The sequence below is a fragment of the Hippopotamus amphibius genome, chromosome 5 (genome assembly GCF_030028045.1).
Source record: "Hippopotamus amphibius kiboko isolate mHipAmp2 chromosome 5, mHipAmp2.hap2, whole genome shotgun sequence".
Classification (NCBI taxonomy): Eukaryota; Metazoa; Chordata; class Mammalia; order Artiodactyla; family Hippopotamidae; genus Hippopotamus; species Hippopotamus amphibius.
In genome coordinates this window covers 124,664,121-124,687,279 of record NC_080190.1, presented here as the reverse complement: position 1 = coordinate 124,687,279, position 23,159 = coordinate 124,664,121, and the positions used below count along the sequence as shown (strand labels likewise).

The 23,159-nt window shown below is 45.9% G+C and overlaps 1 protein-coding gene across 2 annotated transcripts in view; it reads left to right on the top strand.

The window, feature by feature from the left end:
- The first annotated feature begins 725 nt into the window (after positions 1 to 725).
- Positions 726 to 23,159, top strand: part of FAM110B (family with sequence similarity 110 member B) — a 134,589-nt gene continuing 112,155 nt past the window's right edge. For both annotated transcript variants that reach the window (XM_057737581.1, XM_057737580.1), the window contains exon 1: positions 726 to 931. The gene's annotated coding sequence lies outside the window, so the exon portion shown is untranslated. The remainder of the gene's footprint in view (positions 932 to 23,159) is intronic.

Genomic DNA, 23,159 nt, shown 5'->3' with positions numbered 1-23,159 from the left:
CCTTATAGAATTCCCAGCAGCAAACACTAAACTAGAATGGGTTTAATCTTCCTAAAACAATAAAACCCTCAAAACCCCCACCAAGTTATTAAGCAAATCTAAAAAAAAAAAGCATTATCAAACCATGCAATATGAGATGAATAAGGATGCACCCCAAAACGTTCACTTAATTTTGAGACATCAGCCGGACCACACTCTAGGGCCGGAACGTTGTGCTCGGAGATTTTTTCCTATATTCCCTACTGTCTTATTCAAATCTTTTTTGGAGGCTTAACAGTGCCTTCAGAAATTCAGTCTACAAATACTAAGATGGTGCATCCGAGGGTAGGAGAGTTAGTCAACAGGGAATGTTGTCAGGCACCCAGACCTGGATGGGTTGACGCGCAGGTTATCACACTCCCCAAACAGGCTCCAGGTCCGGGGTTTCCCGGCGGTGGAGACCCAGCGATTCTCCACGGGAGAGGGAGTGCAGGAGGGGTTTGGAGGTGGGACGGGGTGAGAGCGGGGGCCGGGCTTTGGGGTGGGAGTGAGGGGGAGGGATGGAGCTGGGGGAGGGGGCTAGAAGAGGGGGGCGGAAGAGGGGGGCGGGAGCGGGGGGCGGGGCGCTCGGGGGCGTGCACCCTCGGCGGAGACACGCGCTCGGGCCGCGGCAACTCGCTCCAAGTTCCCTCCCTCGCTCCCCGGCTGAGGCGGCCTGAGCCCTCCCCCTCGGCGCAGATCGAGCGCCGCGGCCGCCGCCAGCAGGGCCCTCCGCCGCCTCGCGTCCCGGGCCCCCTCGGCCGTCCCCGTCCGTGCTCCGCCCTCCCGCGGCCCCGGCGGCCCGGACCCCGTCCCTCGCGGGCCCCGACTTCTTCTCCCCGCCGTCCCCGGGAGCCCGGAGCCCGGCGCCCGGCTCGGGTCGCACCGCCCGCGGCCCGGGAGCGCGGCCGAGGTAAGGCTGGGCCGGGGGCCGGGGCGAGGGGGCCGGGGCCGGGGCCGGGGGCCGCGCCGCGCCCCGATCGCGGACAATGCCGAAGCCGCAAGCGGCCACGGAGCAGCCGGGTCCGCCCCTGCCGCTCCCCGCCCGGCCTGGGTCTCGGTCCAGCCGGGCCCGGGGGCCGCATGGCCCGGACCGACCCCGGCCGGCGTTCCGGGCTGCGAGCTGGTCGCGCGCCCGGGGTCGGCGGGAGGCCGGGGTGGGGGCCGGGCGGCTGGGGGCGCGGGTGGGGGGCTGCGCAGGAGGAGGCGGGGGGCGGCGAGGGACGGGGACCCTCTCGGCCGGGGCTCCTTGCACGGCCTCTCATCTCGGGTGCTGAGTCCTTTCGGAGCCTCGGTCTCTCCGCATCGCGGGCTGGGAATTCCTGCGAGAAATGCAGATTCAGAGGCTCCGAAAGTTTGTTTTTGGTGGCCCCCTCCAGCCCCATCCGCGGTCTCGATTGTCTCGACTTTCTCTGCGAGCGTCCAGATTTGCAGTGGAATTGAGTGGTCCCCGGCGCGCTCGTGCCCCCTCACCCCGCGGAGCTCGGAACTCGGCCGCCGAGCGCGTGCAGGTTGCGGGCAGCCGCCGAGCCCGCTGCCCAGCCGGCGGCCCCGCTGGTGGTGAGAGCCCGGGCGGCAGGGTGTAGACGGCGGTGACAGCTCTCCCTCCGGGCAGGGGGCAGGGTGCAGGGTGCAGGCCGGGCAGGGAAGCGGGGAGAACTTCGCTGTAAGCCCGAATCACTCTGGAGAGCGGAAAGCCGACGCCCGGTGCCCGGCTTTTTAACCCGTTCGAGTTGGTGTTCGGATGTATCGAGCCACAAAAATAAGCAGGCTTGCTTTCCCGCCCGAGATACGAGCTAACTTTGCGGTTTTGCCCCCGGCCACGTCCTGTGCAGAATCTGGCGCACATCTGTGACAACACTGCGTGGCTGGCGTGGTGAGGGCTGCACACTGGTCTGATGTTGAGAAGGGGAATATGATAGTAAGCGTTTTTGCAGTATAAATAGCATATGACTGAACGACTTCCATTTTCTTCATTTCCCCTTTTGGCGGTGAAGATATTTATTTAGCCTTTTCCCCCCAGTTTACACGTAGAGTCATTCCATGGAAAAATACCTGAATTAACTTGTATTTATTTTGTGACATCACCACTCCTGGTCGTTCCAATGAGCTATTTATTAAGCATGGTTATTTTAACATAAGGGTGAGTTAGTGGTAAGCAGACTTCTTTCTCGGGTTAACATTCCATTGACTTGCCCTATGGTATTTAATCTGTGGTATTACTATACGTGATATTTTGACAACGTGATAATCTGTGAAGAGCTTAGAACAGTGCCCTCTGGAACAGGGTGCTAGGTAAGTGTCAGCTCGTTTTAGTTTTCATTTTTATTATCAGTCCATGTGTTTTTTTCTCTTTGGAAAATGGTTGTTTGGGTTTTTTTAATCCCAGATCTTTAAAATCATGGTCTACTTTAAGTGTGCAGTTTAATTTTAGATCAGAATTCAGGTTGGGTTGTTGTTTTGCTTATGATGGACAAGCTGTTCTGCGTATTCTTAAGTATGGTGTATAGCGGATCTGTGAGGATCCACAGTCCTGCACCCGGGTGTGCAGGTACATTTCATGAGACTTCATTACCCTGACTGGCCTACCTGTGTAAGGGAAACCTAGAGATTAGGAAGAACCTGGGCTCTGAACTCCATCCTGAATCCCCTTGTTCTGTGGGTTTAGAATCATACTTTCAATTCCTCATTGCTGCTAGTTAGGTAACTCCCACAGTGTCAAAAGGTAACAAAAGATAAATATATGCACTATATATGCATACTGTATATACATACATCAACCAGAACATGTAATTCTTACTGGTGCTTTGAAATCTGCAGAGCAGAGTTTATAGTATAACTAGCTAAGAAAAATTAAAACTGCTTAATCGTTATATGTTAGTAACCAAAGATTATGTTCATTTTCTAGATATTTGAAAAGATTGTCAGGAGTTTGCCTTCCTTTTGAGGTCCCCCTCTCTATCACCACTTTTAACTTTGAAGTGACATCTTTTTCATTCCTAAACAGTTTACTTAGCTAAGCCAAGGCTTGGCGTGAACTCTTGGGGCCCTGCAATCCAGGGCTGCTGTGGGGACCGCGTGGCAGTAGAGGGTGCTGTGGTTAATGCTGGTGGATGGTCGTGTGTGGTCAAGAGGAACTGGAGGGATTCATTGCTTTGCCCTCTCCCCAAAATGTACTCTCCCTGGACTGACACCTTCTAACAATCTTCTTAGGAATAAACTTTAAAAACAGTTTGTCCTTTGTATTTTCAACTTTTTAAGACTATTGGCCAGATTTTTCTCTCTGAAAACCCATGGTATTCCAGGTGTTAAAACAAACATTGTTGGTCAAAATATTATTTAGTCAACTGTACCCTGTACTTTTGTTTTCTGATAATAGAGTAAGATTGACCATTCTGAGCCCTGGGGATCTCGAGCATTCCTGGACCTTTTTTTTCACTATTTAACTTCTAGGAGAGAGAAACAAATGCAAAGAAACCTATTGCTTCTTGACTTTATTTAAGACAACAACTTCCTGGGATGAATTCTCATTTATTCTGGTTTTTTACCATCATTCTGCCTCTCCGTGTGATGCAGTGAGAATTGAAATTCAGGCTGAAGGCTCTGGAGCTCTGCAAAGCCATGACTCATCCACAAAAAAATATATTCGTTCTACTTAGGACAGCATCAAGGAGAGGAGGTTCGCTCGGACCAAGGGTTTTGTGGATTGCCATGGGAGTTATCTCTGCTGCCGGCTCGGGAACTGGTTTGGTCCCAGGCAGATAATGGTGGCTTCCTTTAACTCCTCCAGCGCAGGGTCCTTGCTGTTATCTCCTTGCTGCAGGTGAGACAGGTGACTTGGATGAGTCACAGAGCTCAGAAGATGCAAAGCTGTGATTTTAACCCAGGTGTGTGTGCCCTGCCACCGCACCACGCAGCATGAGAACCACTGTTTTGCGCGCTCACAAAGGCTTCATGATATTCTTTTGGAGTTTGGTGCCAACAAATCTCTTCTTCATAACTCAGTGATAGGCTTTGAGTTCCCTGGGCACCATTGGTCATTAAAGCGTCCAAAGTAGGAGAAATTAATTTTCAGAGGAGAATCTCCTAAGATTTCACAACACTTTCTTAAAGACTGCTTATTTTCAGAAGGTCGAGAGAAAGACGGCAGCTTTAACTTCTTTGAACTATGTCAAGGCCAATGCAAATGGCTTATGTTATGAAGTCATCATGTCTGTTCTGTTTTTGGCTTTGTTGCCCGGGTGATCTGCTCCCCTGTCCCCCCAATGACTTTCTTCCCCTTGGGTTGAGGGTGGTTTATTCATTTTGTTCAGTTAAATGCAGCAGAGAGGATTATAATGGTTAGCGAAACATTGGATCAAAACCCACACATTCTACATATTCACTGTTTTTTTTATACTTGTTTTTTTTAATTTTATACTTTAGCCAGGGCCTGATTTAATGTTTTAATGGCAATCTTCTTTGATATTGAAGCATTATAGAAACACACAAAAGTAATACTTGAGAATTGTTCAGAAGAGAACACAAATTATGCCCAAAAATGTTTATCAAAGAGACCAAATGTAGCATTGATTCCAGACTTTGTCAGGATAAGTTATGGGGTGATTTGCATGGAGGATTTTGGAGAATAGTAGTAAGAAATTTAGTTTTTCATTATTCATGGATGTCATGGTGCAAATAATTAATTACAGATAGACACCGTCAAGGAAATGTATTGCAGAATACATCTTCATCCTGTTTTTAAATATGGGCTTTTTTTCTGGATTGTCTTTTGTGATATAAAATTAATAAACTTAAGTCATGCATGTTCACTTCTATTCTGGCATGTTCTGTTCCCTCCTGCTTGTGAGAAGGGCCTGCGTGTGATGTTTACATGTTTAACTTTTTGCGGTTTGAGTCTCATAAGGAGAATCACAGAAGAACACAGCATTTAAAGACGTCTTGTTTTTTTTTTAAAAATTATTTTTTTAAGGAAATGTTAGTAGGTGAAGCAAATTACTTCCTTTCCAGTATGATTAAACAATTCTAAAATGGAACTGGCACCAAAGATGGGATTTTTCAAATTGTAAACACTTTAGGGGAGAAGTTTAAATGTGAATACTCAGCCCAAGGAAACAATACGTCATTTGGCAGACAGGTTTCTAGAAGAATTATAAGAATTCATTGCTTTATTCTCTGCTTAATTTCTGTGTTTTATACATCAGAGCAAGATCAGTGGGTTTTGAAATTGTCCAGTTTTAGATAAAGCTTTTAAAAATACAATGTAGAAGCATATGGGAAATTTTGGAGTAGTTATGTTGTAATGCAAAGCATTTTTTTCCTCAGGGCCCCTTTAGAAGTTATTTTCATCTTTTTGTCTTTTGGGGGAAGAATCTCTGATATCCTTCAAAATGGTCATTCTTGGCAGCAATTTTTTTGTCCCAGTGACTGGAATGAAATGAAAAGAAAGTAATTATGTGAAATAATGTAATTTAGTCATTTCTTCTATTATGATTGTTGTATTAAACAGATATAGAGGATTCATTGTATGCCAGGTGTGCAGGGGATAAGCAGTGCCCGGGAAAGACAAGGTGCCTGCCTCTTTGAGGCATCCTGTGTAAAGTGGAGCAAAATAGATGATAAAGTAAACAAGTAAATGAAAAGCTAATTTGAAGCAGTAAAAATTACAGTCAAGAGTGAGGGTGGCGTTCTCATCTGGGCTAGGTGGTCTGGGAGGGTCTCATAGAGATGATTGAGCTGAGACGTGAAAAAAAGAGGCAAATTCTGGAAGGTCTCTGGGCAGAGAGAACAGACAGCCTGTGCAAAGGCCCTGTGGCCTTTATGTGGACTAGGAGACAGCGGCAGAGGAACCAGGTCAGCTGGGCCTTCCCTGTAGGCCGTGGGGCTGGGGGTAGGGGGTGGGGGGGGGGTTCTGTTTATTCTAAATCCAGTGGGAGGGTGTGACACAGGGAGGGCCAAGCGCTGATTTGCTGATTGGCAGCACACTCTGCCTGCCTAGTGGTGACCAGTGCCAGCTGGGCTGTAAGGAAAGCAGAGGAGATGGAGGGAAAGCAGTGTTTGCAGGATGCTGAATTTCTGCTTATCTAATACACCATTGCTTGTAAGGTGCACCATTATTGTACATGCCACTAGGAATGAAAGCAAGCTGCTCGTTAAGCTATGACACCCCCTCCCCATAGTGACATGGATCTGATTTGGGATATTAACACGGGAAAATGAAGGTGTCTTAGAATTGGTGAAATACGGCCTTTTCCGGAGATCCAGCTAAGAGGGCTTGCCGATTTGTATTATTTGTATTTATTTGTAACTGAGCGGTACTAATCAAATTGTGTTATTTGGAAGGATCTGGGGGTCCTGTGTAGTGGGATCACCTAGCTCTGGGTTGGAAGCTGGAGTAGAAAACTGCATCCTGTGTAAGTGGTCTTTCTGATACTTAAAAATACATGAGAAGGTATTTGCAGGTTCTTTTGCCTCCAGGTGCACTGCAGGCTGTTGGTGTCAGAGATAAGGGAACTGGGACAGCCTGGATTTGTCAAGTTCAAGGGGAGTCACAGACACGGTGTACACATTCAGAATGGGTTCAGAATGGGTGGCAGATCCCTTGGGAGTCCCCAGCTTTGTTGTCTCTGTTATCCCACTGGGAGCGGGGCAGGGTGAGGGCTTGAGCACCGCCACAGGGATTCCAGGCCAGACACTTAGTTGTCAGCCCGCAATAGGTAAGTCAGCACCTGAGAGTCTGGGAGAGGGCACGTTTCTAGTTGAGCCTGTCTGGGTGCAAAGATCAGCTCTGTAGGATGAGCAGGTTCCAGGCTTCTGGAACCTCGGGATCCTGATCTTTAAAAGGGGGAAAACTGCAGGACCTACTTCAGGGGATCATTGTGAGGTTGTAGGAGGCTGGAGCTTGCAAAGTGCCAGGCACTGCACGGAGGTTGGTTGTTGTGGGGTGTTACCGTCTTGTGTGTCTCGTGGCTGTCATCCGTCCCTCTGTCCGTCTTGTATATTCTCGTCACGTGGGTCACAGGGTGAAAGGCGCTTTTACAGAAACTCAGCCCGACCGCTGACGCTGGGTTGCCCCTCCTCCAGCCATCCTTTGTCCCCTAGTCCTGTGTTATTTTATTCACAGCTCTCATCCCTAAGGGAAATTGTGTACTTTGTCTATGTGTTGTTGTTAGTACGTTTCTCCAGGTTGAGAGGGTTGCTGTCGTGTGGGCTGCTGTATCCGCAGGGCCTGGGATGGGGCTTTGTTACCGACCAACTGTGCAGGTGACACTGCTGATATGGGGTCCTTCCCACAGCAGAAAGGCCTGTTCTCAGGCAGGGTTCTTCTCTGATTCTGCTTTTTGTGCTTAGATGACGGACCTTCCAGCCCAGGTGTAGAAACCCCGGGTCCAGCAGGCAGGCTCTGAGCCAGCCTTGAGAGAGCATCTTGGCGACGGGGGTCAGAGGAGAGGGAGAGTTTTTATCTGGAAACATGGGTTTCTTGGGAAATGGGACAGGCTTGTGGCTTTGCCCTGGCACTTCAGAGGGTGTCACCAGCTTCGTCTTCCAGTAAAGGTAACTGGGGGCTTACTTAATGCCTGAGATGCCAGCTTCCAGGCACCCAGCTCCTTCTATAAACTGTAAGAGGAAATGTGGTGGGACGTGAAAGGGACCAGGCTTGTCACACTGCTCTGCCCCCAGGAAGCTGGCACTGAAATCGGGGCCGGAGACGGCAGCCCGGTGGGGCTGCCTGGTCAGCACTCTGGACCGTGGGTTATTCCTCCGTTTCTAAGTCATATTTTGTTACAGATGATACCACGCCCAATTATAATGACATTTGTTGGTGCACTGATTTTGATGCTATATTTTGTATTTTTCAAAAGGAAATCATAGCCACTTTAGAAATAAGAACATTTATGTATTCTTCTCCAGGCTTTAATCTTCCCCAGCGCTTGCTCATTAACTGTCGTCTTTGGGTGAAGTTTAGTGAATAAAATGTAAAGACGTATTTTCAAATCCTTGTGCAGACACTCCACAATCCTAGATGTGTGAGCCTATTTATTTGCACACGTGCAAACTATCATCTTCAGATCCCTGGCCACCTGGAGGGCCACCGTTTCCACTAGGGGTCAAAAATGGACAGTTGGAAACTGAAAACTCAGTGGTGTCAGGAAATACCAGTGAATCGTGAGGGCATTCCTGTGTTTTGACTACATAGTTTGAACAAGGTGAATTGGGAGGTTCCCTGTACACTTGACTGTGAGTTGGGGATTTTTAAAATCCTTTTAATCTGTCCCTGGCTGGTGCTTATTCAAATGATCACTGATTGGAATGTTGTGATTTTTAAGAATCATATGTTTTTCTTCCCAGTAAATTTTGTTCTTGTTCAGTGACCATGAAGGAAGAAGAGAGATCATTGTATTGGTTGGGAATTTGACAAGTCCTGGGGTGCTCTCACAGCTTCTGTAGGCTTTGTCTTAACTTACAACAGGATGCAGGTATGTAACTACAAACCTTCTTACAGTTTTTGGTCAAAGCGGCCACCGTCTTTCAAGGGATAGACTGGCTGTCTAGTAACTTAGTTCTTTAGTTTAACAGAGACTTTTTCCTAATCCTTGTTAGTAAATTTACAGTTCTTATAGGAGGAGTGTATTACAGAGTCCTATAGATCTATACTTTGTGGGAAGTTGAAATATTCTGTTAGGTTGTGCTAGAGGAGATTTACGGTTTATCTGTCTTGTTTGGAACTTGGTTTTAAGTGAATTTTCCATATAAGTGATGGGAGTCTGGCCCGTCACATAGTTGGGTGTGGGGGTGTGTGTGTGTGTGAACTTCACTTCTCCAGCTCTAACCCCCATGTTCAGTGTGCGCTTCTCAGGGGCCACATTTCCCCAGCTGGAAGCTGCCCTGCTCTCACCCCAGCGTGAAGGGCTCCAGCTCACGTGGCCTGATGTGCTGATCGGATTTCTCCCACAGGTGTTTTTCCTTTCAGAATCCACTGGCACAGGACCGAACCGCTTTGGTTCTTAATCCCCCACTGCTATTTCCACATGCTTCTTCCAGAGTCATTTCAGTGGGAAGCATTCATCTGTTGAAAAGCTGTGTCATTTCTTTGGCTCTGTCCCCAAAGGTGTTTAGGTGAGTTGAGTTAATGATAAAGAGACTGCATCCCAAGGCAGCATGCCAAGACCTTATCAGGTATCCTTATACGTTTTGTGTCAGAAATACCTAAGGATCTTCATTTTAATTTGGATTTTTCATTTTACCAGATAGTATTTATTATTCACATATACCTGGTGTTAGCCAGGGTTCCCCAGGTAAACAGAACCAATAGAATCTCGATCTCGATCTCAAGGAAGTTTATTGTGAGGAATTGATTGGCTCGTGAGGTTTTGGAAGCTGAGGAGTTCCAGGATCTGTCATCTGCAAGCGGGAGACCCCAGAGAGACCAGGGGAGGAGTCAGTTCTGGTGTGAGGGCAGGAGGAGACCGGGTCTCAGCTCAGCCGGGCAGAGAGAGGTCCCTCTCCCCCTCCCACCTCTCGCTGGGTGCAGGTCCTCCACAGACAAGACGAGGCCACCCAACTGGGGAGGACCACCTTCTTTCCTTGGCCCACCAGTTCAGATGTTAACCTCATCCAGAAACGTCCTTACAGACATGCCTAGAACCACGTTTAGCCAAATACCTGAGCCCCTGGAGTCCCAGTCCAGTTGATGTGTACAACTGACCCCCACACATGGATGGTATAATCAAAGTGTTTCAGGAACTAGGTGAGCTGTTGTGAAAACATTCTGTGAAAGTATGGTTGCCCAAGCCTGGTTAAGTGAACCGAGCCCCAGAGCGCTGAGGCCAGGGACCGGCCTCCACGAAGCCTCCCAGAAGGGCCTTCCCGACCAGTGCTGATCCAGCTGATCTTGGTATTTTATGCTGTGTTCTTGGTTCCTGGGCCCCTTAGTGAGAGGGAGTTCCTCAGGGATGGAGGCGTGTGTATATTTCTCCGCGTGAGCATCGCCTGCACAAGGAAGCGGTCGCATCCCTGACACCCCTCTCCTCCCTGCTCTGTGTGGTCCTGGCGAAGCCCACACACGTGGACGTGACGTTCATGGATGTGACATTCACAGCCGTGCACACCAAGGACTAAATCTCCACCTTACGGCTGATCCCAACACAATTTACGTGCAAGTTTAAAGCAGTTACCTTGTATAATTATGTCTGATTTACAGTTTTTTTGTTCGTTTCTTTGTTTTTGGCCACTCCTCACAGTTTATGGGTTCTCAGTTCCCCAACCAGGGACTGAACCCAGGCCATGGCAGTGAAAGCTTCAGGTCCTAACCACGGGGCTTCCAGGGAACCCCCTCACTCTTTGATTTTTTTTTTTTTTCTTGAATGAAAGATAGGTGCCTTTTATTAAGAGAGTTCCCCTCACTTTTTAAAATTAATTAATTAATTAATTAATTGGCTGCATTGGGTCTTTGTTGCTGCACGTGGGCTTTCTCTAGTTGTGGTGAGCGGGGGCTACTCTTCATTGTGGTGCACAGGCTTCTCATTGCGGTGGCTCCTCATGGCTTCTCCTGTTGCAGAACATGGGCTCTAGGTGTGTGGGCTTCAGTATTGGTGGCACGTGGCCTCAATAGTTGTGGGGCACAGGCTTAGTTGCTCCGCAGCATGTGGGATCTTCCTGGAGCAGGGATGGAACCCGTGTCCCTGGCATTGACAGGCGGATTCTTAACTACTGAGCCACCTAGGAAGTACACCCTCACTCTTATGTGGTCTTGAGATTTCAACCAGTGAGGGAAATGTCTCAAAACTCAGTGCTCTGTGATGACCTAGATTGGCGGGATTGTGGGGGGTAGTAGGAGGGTGGTCCACGATGGAGGGGATATATGTGTACGTACAGCTGATTCACTTTGTTGTATGGCAGAAACTAACACAACGTTGTAAAGCAACTATACTCTAATTTTTAAAAAATTGAAAAGAAAACCTTGAAAACATACATTTTCTGATTTCACCAGAAGATAGCTATTAGATTTGATGGTAGATACTGTTTATTATTGCGTAACCTAGTGAATATAGGATGAAATTGAGTGCAGTATTGGTTTTTTTATATGATTATTCACACTTGTGATTCTTCCTGCATTAGCCTGTGCAATCAGTGATAATGGTAATAATATTATTATGGGGTCAGACCGTTATACAGTGTTTAGTACGTTCCAGCACTCTTTTCAGCACTTTACCGATGTTCTTTGTATTTGCATGATGGCTTTGTCATCTTCTAGTTGAAACAGTTGGTGCATTTCTGCTTATTTTTTTCTGTGACATTGAGCTTTAAGAAGTCAATAACTGATCAGTTGCATATAACTAAAACTTACTGATTTTTCCCAGAGGTCACACTTAGATTGACTTGTTTAGAATGGTCTGGGCTTTCCTGAGATTCCTTATCTGGTCCTGTTTGGATCATGAGTTGGTTTGAGACTAGAAACAACCACAGGCATTGGTTTGGTACACGGTCTGGTGACCTTGACAGTGGTGGGGTGGCCTTGTGATCAGGTGGTGTGGCCTTGGCAGGTTCTAGTAGGCTGATTTGTGGGTCTTTATTAAACTCCAGAGGAGAGTTTTATCTAGAATCCTGATCTCCTTAAATGAAACTGGCTGAGGCCAAAGGTACATAGAGCTAAATCTTCTCACCTGCCATGTTTCTCCATTAGGACATGGACACCACTGAGCTGTTTTCCAAAACCATTGTTAGGATTTTGGCCAGCTGGTGCGGGGACTAGTGGTGTCCCTAGTCACTGGCGCCACTTCCGTTTCCTGGTCGACACATACATGCTTGAGTGCGTGCTGTTTGCCAGGGACTGTGCTGCCACCTGGTCGGGTGGACGTGGGGTCTTCACTCGTCTTGAAGCTCTCGGTGGCTCTGAGCCATGGGCCACCTCCCTTAGAACGTCACCTTCATCTCAGCCTTCTCTTAAAACTCTGTTTCTCCAGTTCTGACCCCAGGTTCCTACCTGTCATGGGAGAACTGACGTGACCTTGGGTGCTTCCAACCTCATCCATCCTCTGAAGTGTCCTGTTGCCCGTGTTGAAATTGTCAGTGAGCCCTGTGAGTGTCGCCCGTTGACGTGGGGAATGCAGCATCAGCGAAGCAAAGATTCATCTTTTCATTATAAGAGAAAAATAAAGCTTCGTCCCTTTTTCTTTTTACTGTTACTTTGTGGCCCCTCCATCCCCTCTTTGAACAAAAAGTAATACTGAGGGAATATTATGTCAAAAGGTTTTTCGTTTTTTTTTTTTGTTTCTTTTTGAAAAGTAGCAAAGCTCCTGTAAGAACTTCCTTCTGCCAATAAGAGGGTGAATTCCTCAAACCTAAAATAGCAAACCTAGTAGCAAGCAAGACAACTTTTGTCTGTGCTCGTAGATGTTAAATGCTTTGTGGTCTACTGAAGCAACAGTGAAGGAACCATGAAAAGCTTGTCTTTGGGAAGGGGTGACTTCTCCCCCCACTGCACCTGAGCTGAGGCTGCCAGCAGGACGGCCCCGTGAGTGGGAGGAACCTCCAGCCAATACTGTTCAGCCTGTGCTCCTGCCAGCTGAGCCCAGCTCCCCACCATCGCTCCATCCTGAAATGAGCACCCTTGTCCGCTTTGACATCCTCTCCGGGTTTTCTCCTGTCCGGCCCCACCCTGCGTCCCTGGCGCACCTTCCCGCCAGTTCAGGCCTGGGTCCTCTCTTCCCTTCTGATACCCCGGCCTCAGCATTCTTCTCTTTCCTGCCTTTATTGCACTTTCTCCAGAATTAGCTGCATCACTGGTCTGCCACGTTGCTCAGATGCTCGGGGCCCGCCCAGGTGCCCAGGACAAGGTCTTGTTAACCCACTGTCCAGGGCTTCCCTAACTTGGCCCCGGGGCCCCTCCAGCCCCTCCCCGGGTGCCTCCAGGCCACTGCACCTGCTGTTTCCTCTCTCAGCTTCACGCAGTCCGGGTCATCCTAAAAAGCTCTGTCCTGCCTCCTCTCTGATTCTTTTCCTTGACTCATGTGGTCTGCATAAAAAGAACACAAGAAACAATCACGCCTTTTGTGATGCTGAAGTAACTTGAGTGCCAAGGCATAAAAGTATGTCTCCCCCTTATCACTCGATAGAGGGACGGGAATTGGGAATCGTATCCAAACCAGCAGCCTCTCTGCTTCAGTCTCAGCCCCTCTGCTACCCTGAGAGTGGTTTGCATCTCAAGATTGAAGCGAAGGGCCTCTCCGGTGAGGAGGGAGTTTGCAGATGGGATCAAGGTATCACTATTAATATCCTGAGAGATCGTGGAGAAGACAGGAGGTGCCAGCATTAAAATAAATGCCCTGAATGTTCAAAAAACACCAAGAGATCCTAGCCCTGCACTGTCTAGTGTGCTGGCTGCTGGCCACCTGTGACCGCTGGGCACTGGCTAGGTGACTGGCCTGAATTGTGACATCCTCTAAGGGTAAAATACCAGATTTTGAAGATTGGCTTGGAAAAAGAATGTAAAATAGCTCGTGAATAATTTTTCGTGTTACACATGTTGACATAATACTCTTTTGGACTGATGGGGTTAAATATTTTATCAAGTTTTTAAGTAAAATATATTGTTAGAATAACTTCACCTGTTTCTTTTTAGTTTCTACTACAGCTACAAGAAAACAACATACACGGTTCACGTTCGTGGCTTGCGTTCTATTTCCCCGGGAGGATGCTGATTTAGACTCTACCAGTCATTGCTTTTCCTTCACATCCTTGGCAGCATCTGACAACATAGTGTGGAGCAGATGGCTGAACACTCGGAGGAAAGGAAGTCATCAGAACTAAAAACTAAAAGATAGTTTCCTCAGGAACAACTCATGCCAAGCTAACCTCATTTGTTTTTCATAAGGTTAAAAGGCTAGAAGATCAGAACAGTTCCATAGATTCGTGTTTGTAACACCTCCTCAGATGAGCTCGAGGGCAGTTTATGGAACATAGAGTTGTGGTTGATAGTGTGGCTGTGTCTGTGGCCAGTTGAACTCAGTTCCCAGAATATTGTATATTGATGGTGGTGTCATAAGAGGCTGGGGGATGCACTCAGGCTTCCCATAGAGCTTGCTTCCTAAACGAAGGTCATGTGTGAAGAGGTCAAGTTTGATCAGGTTTTGGTTGTCTGGAAGAGACCAGCTGTGGTCTGGAGCTCATTCACTGAGCACGTGTGTTGAGGGCATGAGTGCTCAGGCACCATGTTGGTTGGGTGTTGGGAGTGAGGACTAATGATGCGTTGTCCCTGACCTCTAGTACGACCTTCAAACTATTGTTTCTGAAAGGACATTCTGGCTTTGCCCACTAGGTACCTGTTTGGCTGCATCCATACAGAAGTGGGTGATTCTGCATCTGGTCAGGCTTTTTGAACTTTAGTTGAAAGTTACGGACCTTCTGAGCTCTTAACAATCTAAGAGCCTTGTGGGAAATTCTTTCTAGAGTTTATGTAGCCCATCCACTGCTCTGCTTCCCTCAACGCTGATCTTCCACTTGCGTAGGAAGTGGCTGTAGGCAATGCCTAGCATCACTTTCCTAACCAAGAAGCCCTCTTGTCCGTCCTGCTCTTTCCACTGTGGTGGAAGGATATTCCAGAAGTGGCCACACAACATCTCTGCCTGTATTTTGGTGGAGGTGTTGTCTGTACCTTGTGCATGGTTATTACCCAGTGTGCTCCACACTTTATACACTTACAAATTTGTCAGAAACATGAGAGGCAAATAATTAGATGATAAACAATAAACTTTAGGCAAAAATGAAGCTTAGCTCTAGCACTCTTAGTAGGAAATTATGTCTGGTTTGTTCTCTATCTTGTCCTGTTTCTATGCTTTAATTTTCTCTAAGTCCTGAAATTTTAATTTTCTGTGTGTCTCTGATTTTATTTTCTTTTTTCTTGAAGGTATCGCACATCTTTTGGTGAATTCAGAAGGCAAGGTTTAAAGTAAGACTAGAGGCTTTCCTAACATTTGGTCTAGTGGTTTGTTGTTTAAACTCTTTACAGTGGGAAGATAGAAGTTTTATATTTGACCTTATCGAAGCTTTCATGTTACATATTTAGATCAGCGGTGGGCAGCTTTCCGGTTTTTTATTTATGTATTTTTTTTGTAGATGAGAAAAATATGTAGAGGTTACATTTTTTTTCCATTCAAAATTACAAGACTTATTGAGTCCCATATGTGGGAGAGGAGAGGGTTTCTTACAACTTAATTACCTCTTGGGTAGAAAATCACAAAGAGGAGTTTGCTTATGTTTCTGGGTCACGAACGGGGTGCTCTCTGGGCGTGTTTGGCTGGTCGCGGTACCTGGCAGGCAGGCCTCTGGGCCTCTGTGCTTGTGTGGGGCTGCTGGGGGTCTCCAGGGGTTATCCCGCTTCCTTTTCAGAACAGCCGGCAGGGTTGGTGCTTCTACTCTCCCAACTAACTTGGTGCCAAGAGCTGAGGTGGAATCTTTGAGGAGCTGGGTGGGGAAGAGCCAGTCTAGCGCCTGCTGAGACTCAGGGAGCCAGGGCTGTGGCCTTGGCCGTGAGCAGAAAGAGAGGTGCCCACTGCCGTCCCAGCCTGGCCTCCCTTTCCTGGGCCGTGCATCTTACCACCTTCCCACCCGGCTGGCAGGATGGAGTTAGCATCCCAGCCTTGCCTTCCCCTCCTGGAGCTCCCTGGCTCCCTGCCTGGCGCTGCTCCCTGAGGTCCACTCTAGCCTGGGCTGTCCCTTCTGCCCACCCCTCCTCCCCAGGCCTAGAGGGGCTGTTGATGGGATGGGAGGACAGGGATCCAGAAGGTGCTGGACAGACAGCCCCCACCCCCACCCTCTCCCCGAGGGCCCAGGTTGTTTCCATCCTGACACGTGTGGCCTCCACCCACCAGCTGCCATTGCTGTTGCCATTTCTAGCACCATCTTATTTTACTTCTCATTTTGGGTTTATTCTCTCCTGTTTAGAAGCTCTGAGTCGGCTCCGTGGTAGGTTTAGCAGAGTCTATTCAGGGCACAGTCTCAGGAGCATGTTGCTGGAAAACAAGGTCACGTCTCTCTTTAACACCGAAACAAACTGATAAATGCCTGTAAGTAGAGCAGGAGAGGAATGAAGTAGCCGGCCTTCAGCTCTGGAGCATTTTTTCCCGTGCTGGGAAGGAGGCCGGGGCCTGTGTGTCCTGGGGACGGGGGATTTTTGTGCACTGAGATCCTGGCCTCTTGAGTGCAGGGTGATGCTTTAGCCTTCTGTTCTCTCTGGCTTGGCAAAGGGCCAACCAGAATGGGAACTCTCAGGGTGAACTTGGTATCACAGTTCTTCCTCGAAAGGCCCTTCAAGATTACCTGCTCCAGTGGTCCACACCGTGGACCCTGTAAGAACACCTGGGATTCTGTCGCATCTGAGTGGGAACTGGGGGTGACAGTGATGCACAGGTGGCTTTAGGAGCCCTTGATCTGGGCCAGTGATTCACAGACTCTGGCACACCAGAGTCACCTGGAGGGTTAAATACAAATTGCTGGTCTGTTCCCAGAGTTTCTGGTTCACCGGGTTCTGGAGGGGCTGAGAATTTGCTTCTCTAGTGGATTCCCTGGTGATGTTGAACCGATGATCTGGGCAAAGTCCTCATTTTTAAAGGTGCCTGGTGCTTGATGTGAGAGCCCCCAGGCACCAGAAAACCGTGCAGGATCCTGGGCTGGAGAGAGGGTGATGGAGGGGGGTTGTCTTGTAGGGAAAATGTTGCACAGACAGAAAGGGTTATAAAAGCCCTCCTGGAGGAGATGACCTGTACATCACAGGCTTTAACTTTCTCACCAAGAATCTGAAATAAAGGGGATAATTTTTAGTATAACACTTCTGCTTACTAAGCTGCGGATGTGTATGTTTTTCTCTAACCATTTTGTGTTTGTCTTTAGTCCGAGTGCATTTTCATAGTTAAAATATCACTTATTTGTTTTTTGAGGTACTGTTTATTAAGCATTTTAAGACATTTGGAAGCAAAACTATGAGCTTCACATTCTATTTTAAAGTAAAAAAAATTTTAATGGAAATCTGTTCTTGGAGCATATTCAGATTTTATAAAATATTTTAAAATGTAGTGAGTATAAGATATCTTTGTTAATTAACATCAAGACTTTGGACCATGAAAATGTACTAATTTTCTTAGATTTAAAAAATATTTTCAAGAAATAATATCCTTGTCTTGGGAATTTTAATTTTTTTAGCTAAGTTAGTGCTTTTCTTACTTTCAGATAGCTCGGCTCTTTTTAATTGTTTGAGTACATAAAATTTACATAATGGGAACACTTTTTTGTATTTCAACAAAAATTAATGTAGATACTATTAAATTGATTATATTTAAATGAATATAGTGAAGATAATTTCTAAATTTAGTCTTAGTTCCTTAAGTAAAATTGCCCTCAGTGAGCTGAAACTTTTTTTTTTCTTAAGTTACAGGGATTTAAAGTGACATCTAGTGAAATGTGTATTCTATAATTAAAATAAGTCCCATTTGGAAACAAATTTGACTCATAGAATGTTGAACTATTTCTTATTATATCATTCAATGCAGTCTATTTTTATGGCTTAATTATATAGTTGACCCATTTAATCTGAGTACCTCACAAAACAGAAACTAGGGTATCTTTTAAACAATTTTAGAATCTGAGCAATCGACTGTCTCTTTGGTGAGTGTGGCCAGAGGGAACCAGAACATGTATTCTCTGTGCCCCTTTGATGATCTTTTTATCTTTGAAATAGATACTTTTAGATAAATGATTACACTGGGTGAAAAGAACACTAGGAGTTGAAGTAAAATCTGTATTATCTACTGTTGCATAACGAGTGACCCCAAAACGCAGTGTCCCCAAATGATAAAGGGTTCCCACCTTCACAGTTCCGTGGGGATTCGGGTGTCTAGGAGCCTGCAGGTTGCTGGCGCCACCGTGACCTGGAGGTGGGACAGGGCCTGGAGGAGCTGCATCCTAGGTGGTCCAGCTGGGTGGCAGGTGGGATGCTCCTGCTGTAGGTGGGTAGAGGGAGCTCTGTTCACCCTCACCTGGGGCCTTTCCTGGCGCTCTCTGAACTGTCTCGGTTAGAGGTCAACTTCTTGGCCAGGGACTCACCAGACGGGTGATCTTTCACAGTGTCCCAGACTGGCTCACTGTTCTGAGGTGCCACCTTGGCCAGGAAGTGCCAGACACCACATTCTGTGCCCCGGGGAGAAGATGCCGTGAGCAGATTCACAGGTGCGGGAGGGAATGCGCCCAGCAAGGCTTTCCTGAAAAGGGTCCCCTCTGGGCCCAGTCAGAGTTTCGTACCTCTTAGGGAAAGGTGGGTGTTTGGTAAGTGGAGGGTTGGGCTGGCCGTGGGGAGTTGGTAGGGGAGAAATTTGGAGGGAACTTCTAGCCAGATGGGTGGGACCAGGTCAAGGGACTGAGGCCGTTTACCTTCTTCCCATCCTTTGTGGGCTTGTTATATATTTCACTTCTACACATATCCTTATGTATTGCTTATAGCCAAATGTCTTTTTTAAAAAAAAAAGTTTTTGAAAAAGATACTTTTCTTTTACATTTATCCCCACATTTATCATCTCTGTGCTCTTCATTCCTCTTGTATATTCGAGTTTTTCCATTTGATACCATTCCATGCAACCTGAAGAACTTCTTCTATCATTTATTGTAAAGTGGGTCTGCTAGTAACAAAGTTTCCACCTTTCATTTAACTGGAAACAACTTTAATTTGCCTTCATTTTTGAGATGTGATTCTGCCAGGTATTGGATTCTAGGATGGCATCTTTTTTTTTTCCTCTTAGCACTTTAGCTATGCTGTTCCGTTCTGCTTCCCTCGTCCCTGATGAGAAGCCAAGCATCACTGTCTTTGTTTTCCGTGTCTTTTCTTCTCCCTGACTTTTTAAAAAATTAATTAATTTATTTATTTTATTGGCTGTGTTGGGTCTTCATTGCTGCACATGGGCTTTCTCTAGTTGCAGCCAGTGGGGGCTACTCTTCATTGTGGTGCACAGGCTTCTCATTGCGGTGGCCTCTCATTGCAGAGCACAGGCTCTAGGCGTGTGGGCTTCAGTAGTTGCAGCACATGGGCTCAGTAGTTGTGGCTCACAGGCTCTAGAGTGCAGGCTCAATAGTTGTGGTGCACTGGCTTAGTTGCTCCACGGCACGTGGGATCTTCCTGGGGCTGGGATCGAACCCGTGTGCCCTGCATTGGCAGGCGGATTCTTACCCACTGCACCACCGAGGAAGTCCCTTCCCCCTGACTTTTTAAAAGCTATTTCTTTATGTTTTGTTTTCAGCAATTAGACACTGATACACCGAGGTCTGGTTTTCCTTGTATTTATCTGTTTGGCATTCATTGAGCTTCTTAGGTTGGTGAGTTGATTTTTTTCAAATTTCTTACATTTTATTCACGTCTTCAATATTTTTTTTCCTGTTGTTCTCTTTCTACTTCTCTAATTACCATATATTTTTATCACAGTAAATGATACTAATTCCCAAATCACTGATACTTACTTCTTTTTTTACTGTCTTTTTTCTCTGCTTAATTTGGAAAATATAAGGTTACTGACTTGTTCTTTTGCAGTGTCCAATTAGCAAGCCCATCCAGTAAATTTTTTATTTCAAATATTGTATTTTTAGTCCTAGATTTTTATTTAGTTCTATGGTAGAGTTTCTTTTCTGTTCTAAAATAACCAATCTCTTCTCCCATTATATACTTATTTTCCTATAAATTCTTTAACATATTTACTATAGTTGTTTTAAAGTCCTCAACTACGAATTGCATTAATGGGGTCATTAATTGCGTTAATGGGATTCTCTTCTTATTAACTGTGTTAATTCTTAATTGTGGATCATAATTTCCTATTTCTTTATAGATTTTGTAATTTTTAAAATTATATTCCAGGGGTTGTGAATAAAGTAATAGATTGACATATAATATTTAGTTTCACTTCTCAGAGAGTGCAAGCTCTTCCTTCTTAATGGATCAGGGTGGAGTGAGAAGTGGACACATTCCTCAGAATCGAGCTAAAGTCTGAGTTACATTTTTAACTAGTTTGGGTTCCCCCAATCTGCCTGTTTCATCTTTGTCAGTGTTTCAGCTCTGAGATGCTGGGGCTACAGTTTTAGCTATCTTTGATTTGCCTTTGGTTTCAGAGATGGAAGCATCATGAGAATGTATTGGCTGTGCGATTTCTCTCTGTTTTCTAAACTTTGTACTGTTACTTTCTCAGATAATTTGGGGAGATGGGGTAGATGGGGATAGATCGGAAGACGTATTAGGAAGGTCATTTACTTTTGTACATTTGCATCAGCTGTTCTCCAGATTCCAGTCTGTTCTACCAGTTCACACTGTTGTGTCGGGCTTGTCTGTCCCTCCCGTACCATCGAGTCTTTCTGAGGGCCCTTCCCTGACGCAGGCTGGCAGACACAGCCTTCAGATGTGGGACCTCTGTCGGCTTTCATCTCACCTGTAAAGGCCTTTTATTCTTGTTGAAATTAGGGTCAATAAGGCTGCTTTGCATGTATTCCTCTTTCCTAGATCATAGAAAAGTATGTTTTTATTTTATCCAGGTGAAATTTCTTGTTACCCTGAGATTAAAGGCATTTCATGTGCTCTGTATCTTAATTGGAAACGGAAGTCGCGTATGCCTTTTTAAAGTAAATGCCAAAAGTATGAAGTCTGTCAGTGAGTTCCCTTGCCCCGTGGCCCTAGATTGACCCATGGAAAGCACTGGCAGACAATCAGTGCCCAGTTGAATGTATTGAGTGACATTCTTCTAAATTTTCCTTTTCCCAAGACTGAAATCTGTGATATCTGTGTTATTCTAATGAGCCACTGCTGGTTACTGATACCTGCCAACAGAATAGGATATCTGAAAGGGAATAAAAAATAAAATCAAGCATTGTTCTCTAGGACTTGCCCTGAGACAAACTCCTGTTCAGTTATGAAATTGCCTAATCAAATGTAGGTCAGAATACAGGAAGAGTGAAAGATATGGGCATAAAGTGCATTCATTCATAGCTGTCTAGGTCTCTTTGGGTGGCTCCCCAGACTGGGCGGCTTGTGCAGCAGACATTTATTTCTCACAGTTGTGGCGACCAGGAAGCCCAAGGTCAAGGTGCAGGCAGATTCCATGTATCATGAAGGCCAGCTTCCTGATTCAAAGACAACAATCTTGTTTCTGAGTCCTTACTTGGCAGAAGGGGTGAGGAAGGTCTCTGGGGTCTCTTTTATAAGGGCACTAATCCCATTCCTGAGGGCTCCATCCTCATGACCTACTCACCTCCCAATACCATCACATTGGGGTTTAGGATTTCAACACTTCGTTTGCGGGAACACATTCAGTCCATTGCAACAACAGTGCTACTGCTAATGGCTGAAAGGTGATTGATTATTTACCGTGTTTCAGGTTCCAAGTTATTGGTGTTCAATGTATTTCCATTTAATTCAGAACAACCCTGAGCAGAACTGACATTCAAGTTTGGATGGTTTGACTGTAAAACATACATCTGCAACCATGAAGCTATAAATACTACCTGGTTTAACCACTTTTTTGGGTGATTAATCAATTTGTTTATGTTTTATATTGTCTTATCAATCGCTTTTTGATCAACCAGCAGTATTTTATCTAATACCTACTTTATTGTGGACATTGATTTGAGAGTAGAACGTGATGGATGTAAAAGAATTCAAAGACTGTTGGTGAAACATACAGTTTAGTTGGAAAAGGAAGGCTTACATGAAAGAGCCAAACAGCCAAAAAATGCTACAGAAGATCATATAGTAAATGCCCTATTTTATGAAGCAAGCCGCATTTCTTACCATGCAATTCAGTATTACCATTAAGATAACAGAACTGCCTTAACTGTAATGGAGCCATTAATTTGATGTTTACACGTAGTGTCAATCTTTCCCCAGTCCTTCAGTCTGACATTCATTTCCCCGAAGCCCTAAAGATAGCATACAGCAGACACTGAATATGCAAGGTTTGGTCCTCAGTGAAACTTCACCCTGACTTATCTTACAGACATGCTAGTAGCCTGGCTCACACCTCCCCTTGCTCATGTGTTGGGGGGGGGCAGTGTTGAAGGTTTCAGGGGTGCACCAGGGAGAAGGGGGGCTGAGAGAAGCCTTCTGCGGGACTGGTGATGCTCGTCTTTCTGGAGGCAGCCATCGCGGTCAGGCTCTTCCTGTTGTAAACATGGATGTATTTATGTTTAGCCCATCCATTCTCAGGGCTTCACTGATGAGAAGCACCTGACTCTATGTTTCTATCCTGAAGGCTGTTTTCCTATAAGAGGTGCACCTTAGACACACGCTACCCCTTGGATGAACCCGGAGGACATGGTGCTGAGTGGAGTAAAAGCCAGTCACTGAAGGACCACTGCTGTAGCATCCTGCTTACAGGAAGTACTTAGAGTAGTCAGATTCCTAGAGACAGAAAGTAGAGTGGTGTTGCTATGGGCTAGGGGGAGAGGGGAGTGGGAAGTTAATGTTCAATGGGTACAGAATTTCAGATTTTCAAGATGAAGTGTTCTGGAGATGGATGGTCACATAACAGTGTGAATGTACCGAATGCCACTGCACTGTATCCTTAAAAATGGTTAAGATGGTAAATTTTATGTTATATGTATTTTCCCAGATTAAAAAAGTGTAATAATATAAAACATGAGGCCTTAATAAAGCCCTGTTTACGTGTTCACAAGAAAGTGCCCAATAGATTATATTGCATTTTATTGACATTATGCTGCATTTTTGTAAGAGAGCAGAAAACACCAGTGTTGATGTTGGCACAGTTCTCCACGTGCTTATTAATGAGATGAAGAGCTTTTTTTTTAGAGAAAGCTAAAAGTAGAGATTCTGTGGCCTGAAATCATTGCCACCTACTCTGGAAAGCACTTGAAGGGGACTCCAGTTATATTTCTCACCTACACAGGAGAGCCCCAAACCTCAGCGTTGTGAAACGGTTTGTTCTCTTGAGGACCAAAAAAATAATGTGGGAAAGCTGTGCCCACATACTTGATGAGCCTAAGGAAGGAGTGTGTGTCTTTCAGTTTGCATGATACTTGGAGCCCCTGTAGTCCAACATTGACTATATCGTGCAGACTAATTTTTTAAGGAAAAAAAAAGAGGAGACTTGAATCTCATCAACACT